The sequence below is a fragment of the Alexandromys fortis genome, unplaced genomic scaffold (genome assembly GCF_014885135.2).
Source record: "Alexandromys fortis isolate MF-2015 unplaced genomic scaffold, M_Fortis_MF-2015_v1.1 scaffold_31, whole genome shotgun sequence".
Classification (NCBI taxonomy): domain Eukaryota; kingdom Metazoa; phylum Chordata; class Mammalia; order Rodentia; family Cricetidae; genus Alexandromys; species Alexandromys fortis.
Window position 1 is genome coordinate 13625544 of NW_026067974.1, and position 5511 is coordinate 13631054.

The following is a 5511-nucleotide window of genomic DNA, read 5'->3' on the forward strand; positions in this document are numbered from 1 at the left end:
CCCCCCCCCCCCCGAACGCCCGCCCTCCTGCCCTATTCTTAGTATTTCGGAGTTGACAGTACCCACGAGAAGGTTCCTCCGCACCACACACTCCCCCCGTCCCATATCTAGTTTACTGGGCATCTCGTTTGGATCCGAAATGAGATCCACGGCTGATCCACTCAAAGGGTGGGCGGAGCCTTGAACATGGGCCCTTGGAATTTCAGCTCCCCTTGCTGTAAACGTGGTTCTCTGGGTTTTTTTTCCGGCCCCCCTCCCCCGCCGCTCTTCGTTCCTTCCTCTCCTTGTTTGTCTTGTTTTCACGTGGAAACCCAGACCTGAAATTTTTGGTGACATTGCCTCAGCCTTACCCAACAGCTCCGTTTCCTGTCTCTGCATCCCTGGCCAGCCCAGTACTTGCTACGTCGACCAAGCTGACCTCAAACTCACAAAGATCTGCCTGGCCCTACCTCCCTAGAGGTGTGGGCTGCCACACCAGGCATAGTTCCTTTTAAAATAGCGAACTAAAACCCACTTTGGATTGAGCTTTATGGTGCAGACCTGTGTACAAAGCCACAGGCTGCTCCATAGGAGGACCCAGTGTTCCAGGCTGTGCAGTGAATGCCATATGCAACTAAGGGAACACTTTTGGGCAGGAATACCTTTACGACCAGCGTCTTTGCCTGGAGTCTCTTCCTAATCCCTACTTAAGAAATCCTGGTACTTTGGTGAAGGAGGAAGAAAGCATCAGTGTATTCTTAGTGTAATCCTAGTTCTTGGCCGACTGAGGCAGTCGTATACTTGAAGGGAAAAAACCTGTGTGTATAAGTGTCCGTGCATGTGTGTAGCTCAGTCGGTAGAGTAGCTTGTTTCCCGGCATGCGCATGCGCAAAGACGTGCTTTGATTCTCCAGCATCATATAATCTAGCCTCGTGTCTCGTACCTGAAATGGAAGTACTCTGGGGAGTATAAGTGTGTGTGTGTGTGTGTGTGTGGAAGGGGTCAGGAATGCCAACGTCAAGCTGGGCGGTGGTGGCACACTGGGGAGCCAGAGGCAGGCAGATCTCTGTAAGTTCGAGGCCAGCCCAGTCTACAGAGTGAGTTTCAGTACAGCTAGGGCTGTTACACAGAGAAACCCTGTCTCGAAAAACCAAAAAGAAGGAGAAAAAAAAAAAAGAAAGAAAAAAAGAGAAAAGAACAGAGAAATGCCAAGGTAATTTTTGGCTGTATAATGAGTTTGAGGTCCTGGCATACACAAGCAAGCAAAAAAGAGAAGGAGGCAGGGCTGTAGATGGAGCAATTAAACAAGGAAGAGCATTTCATTGGCTCTCAAATTGGTGGGCTTAGCTCACCCTGGGAATGGCCCCATGTCTATTCTCGAATTTCCTCAAAAAACCATAAAGACAGATAAAACACCTTGCAGCCAGTTGACAGTTTAGATAGAATGTCTTGGGGGGTGGAGTATTCCCTCTCCTCAGTCCCGAAAAACCACAAAGCTAGACAGAGCACTCTGCAGCAAGTTGACAATTTAGATAGAATGCCTTGGGGGGTGGGGTGGAGTATTCCCTTTCCTTAGCCTAGTCAGTGAGTCTGCAACCCATAGATATCCAGTTTTAGCATTGGCTGAGCCAAGGGGCCCAGCTAAATTTCAGCAGAGTTTAACATAGTACGTGGGCACGGAGGTCCTTCAAGTATTGGGGGGTCTTTCAAGTCAGCAAACCAACAAGTCCATGCTGGGCAAATGCTGAGAGGTACTGGCGCAAGAGGCCATGGGAATATACAACAGAGACAATTAGTGCTTAACCGTCGAACCACCAGATGGATGATCTGATGGGAGAGCCCCACCTGGCAAGGCTGGGGGGTCACTGGCTGCAGATAATGCTGTCTGTCTGTAATTTTTTTCATGAACCCCTTCATTTTTTCCCCTGAGAACTTCATTTCTTCCCTAAGAACAGCTTTGGGTGTATCCCCCACTGCTTGTGCGTTTATCTCGTGTAAATCTTCCATCTATTGGGCACACGTAGCTGTGGATGGCCAGGAGAATGATCATAGGGTAAACAAGAAGATGTACATAGGATTCTCAGTTACAAAAACAGTCTTTTTCACAGACAGCTAATTTTGGACAGATTCCAAGCAGGCTGGTTGCCCCTAGAGAATCCACAAGGTCATTTTCCCAGGTGTTTTACTGATTCAAGGTCAGAGCTTGAAGCAGCTTTAGTCCACTTGTTCTCTCTACCGCTCAATGTCAAGCTAATTATTGTTAATTGTTAAGTCTTGATTTCCAGTGTCAGTTTCTGTCTCGGAAAGAGCTACGTGCATGGTCAGTGCGGCATTCCTCTCCTGAGACAAATAACGTGGCTTACCATGTGTTGTGAGTATGCGCTGGGCCCTGAAAATGTAACTTAGAGCTGTCCAGAGTTTGTGGAGGAGGAGTGGAGGCAGCAGAGCGGCAGAGACCATGTAGAGAGCAAAAGAGAAGGAGGTAGAGCTCTTTTTTCTTTGTTTTTCGAGACAGGGATTCTCTGTAGCTTTTGGTTCCTGTCCTGGAACTAGCTCTTGTAGACCAGGCTGACCTCGAACTTACAGAGATCCGCCTGCCTCTGCCTCCCGAGTGCTGGGATTAAAGGCGTGCGCCACCACCTCCAGGGCCTGAGGAGGAACTTTTTAAGAAGCAGTAGTAAAGGAAGTGACTTTAAGATTGTGTGAGCCTTTTTTTTTCCCTAAAGGCCTTTTTATTTTTTTTTTTCCTAAAGGCCTTTTTAGATAGATAATTTCCCCCTAAACCTTTGTTACTGTAAGGCCTTCTTTTTCTGCCTGCCTCTGCCTCCTGAGTGCTGGGATTAAAGGCGTGCACCACCACCTCCCAGCTTGCTCTATGAATTTAAAAAGAACTAAATAATGAAAGGCTCATAGCCAGTTAACAACTTCGACATTTCAAATACAACGTCTGAAGATTACATACTTTACACGTTACTGTGAATGAAATGGGGGTCTTGGAATTGGCACAGAGCACACTTGGACACCAAATTCTCAACATAAAATTTATTACCCTAGAGGGGAAGCGGCAGTGGTGGTGGAGGGGTCTGGAGGCCGCAGGTGCAGATAGCAGCAAGCAAGGCTTTTTGTTTGTTTGTTTTCAGGAGTTGGTTTTTAAGGGGAAGAGGGGGAGGCCTGTGCTGGGGTGAAGAGTTACTAAGTCCTGACTGCACACATTAGCCAGCATGAATTTTGATTGTTGAACCTTGGAGTTCAGTCTCAGGAATGAGTCAGTGGCCAAATAAGGGGATGGACCTTGGGGGCTCGCTTAAGGAATGTGATCTAATGATTTAGCAGGGGAGAAGGTTGCCTTGTTTGCGACATTCAGGCCTGTTAGAGAACCCTTTGTCTTACATTACTAATTCCTTTTGAGAAGTCTCCTCCTTCACCATTAGAAAGTGTTGTTGATTCATAAACTTGAACAATAAAAATAAAGTCAACATATGACGAGTTATATGAGTCTGCCTACCCATCTTCCCACGTCAGCGGTGCAAGAGCACCTAAGTATCCCAGGCACCAATCCCTGCATTTTCTGATCCCCAGAACCAAGTGTGGTTCAAAGCATCTAATGGAGGACGGAGAGTCTGCTGGTTATGTGAATAAAAAGTAATTTTAAATGAAATCTGGAGTTTGGAGAGTTGACTTGGTGGTTAAGAGCCCATGCTGCAAACGCCAACAGGGCTTCTTTCCCCGTCCCCTACGCTGTCACCACTAGGACCCAAGCCTGGCCACTGAATGACAACGAGGACATAAGCGCTCCCAGGTATGGTTGAGGAGGTTTTATTGTAGCTATGAGGGCGAGCACAGCCAGAAGGATGGGCTGAATATGGCCGGCAGAATAGACCGGGCTAAGAGAGGAGAGTGGGAGAGGGAGAGGAACCAGAGGGAGCCAGGAGGACCAGGAGAGATCTAGTAACAGAGCCAAGAGGAGGAGGACCAAGAGAACTCAGAGGGCAAGGCAGCTAAAATGGCTGCGCTACACAGGAAGAGAAACTGGGGGAGGGAAGCAAAACCAAGGGGCTAGAGAGGGTTAGGGTAGGGGGTGACAGGTCCTGAGAAGAACCAGGATTCTCTAACGGGTACTAGTAATGTTGAGCGAGACCGGCAGTCAGTCCGCTTTACCAGTGTTTCATAGGTACCTCAGCAGGTTGGAGTTTCTTTGAGGTCAGTCTTAGGAAGAAGCAATCACGCACATTCTCCCCCCAGCCCCCACTTGGTTTTCTCCTTAGGTTAGTCTGGGTGTTTGTTCTATTGAGGTCTTGTTCGTCCAACCAGCCCCCAGCCCTTTTTTAACTTCTTGCCTTCTTCCATAGCCTCTTCCAGGAGACTAGCCCTTATTGATCTAATGTATAGTGTTCTGCCTGCACGCCAGAAGAGGGCACCAGATCTCATTATAGGTGGTCGCCGGGAATCAGGACCTCTGGAGGCGCAGCTTTTAACTTAACCCTGAGCCATCTCTTCAGCCTCATCTCGGCGGCTTTTTAGGTCCTTTCTCGCTGCAGCCCACTCGGCTGACTATTGGTGCCGTCCCTTGAGCACGTCAGCTGCAGCTCCGCGCCTTCAGGCTCCTCCTAGGATTTAACTCTTGAGGCACGGGAGCTCGAAGCTGCAACAATAGCACTAAGGAGGCTGAGACAGGAAGGTTGCAGTAGTAGTCTAGTGAGACACGTTTCAAAACAACAAAATCAAACAGCCAAAGAAAGAAATACGTAACAAACAAATAGAAAGGATGGAATTCTAAGGGTCTCTTTCCCCAAGGGTCCGTGCCCCCCCCCCGGGCCTGGTATGAGTAACTTGCATAACTGGGGGACTGGAGTGTAACCACTGGCACCCTCCCCAACTGATTGATGATTGCGTCTTTTTATAGAAAAGGCTCCAGGGCCCAGATATAAAGGTAGAGAAAGAGAAAAAAGGGAAGGAAGGGGGAGAGAGTAAAGACTTCCTGTGGCCCTCAATCCTGTAACTGAACCTGGCAGAGGTTTGGGTCTGTGGATCTGACGCAGCGGACTGGCGAAAGGAGCTGTCCTACTTCGCTTCCGGCTACGAGCAATTCCAGTGACTGCTGTGCGCTGGGCGGGGCATGCAAATGAGTCCGTGGCCGCGGCTCCCAGGAACTGTGGGAGCAAAAAGAGCATCAAAAACTCATCGACCCACGCTGATCCCACAGGATTTCCTCGGAGAGGAGGAGGTGGTGAGGATAGAGAAGGAGAGTCGGTGGCGGGCGCATGTCCGCGGGCGCGTGAGCGTGGGCGACCACGATGTGAATGTGTGCGCGCAGGTGAGTGTAGCGGGCGCGTGGGTCTGAGGACTTATCGCTTCTCGGCCTTTTGGCTAAGATCAAGTGTAGTATCTGTTCTTATCAGTTTAATATCTGATACGTCCTCTATCCGAGGACAATATATTAAATGGATTTTTGGAATTAGGAGTTGGAATAGGAGCTTGCTCCGTCCACTCCACGCATCGACCTGGTATTGCAGTACCTCCAGGAACGGTGCA

General features: G+C 49.0%; 1 non-coding gene across 1 annotated transcript; it reads left to right on the forward strand.

The window, feature by feature from the left end:
* Positions 1-5326: 5326 nt before the first annotated feature.
* Positions 5327-5511, forward strand: LOC126510587 (U2 spliceosomal RNA). The gene has a single exon (XR_007594442.1). It is a non-coding gene; the product is annotated as a U2 spliceosomal RNA (small nuclear RNA).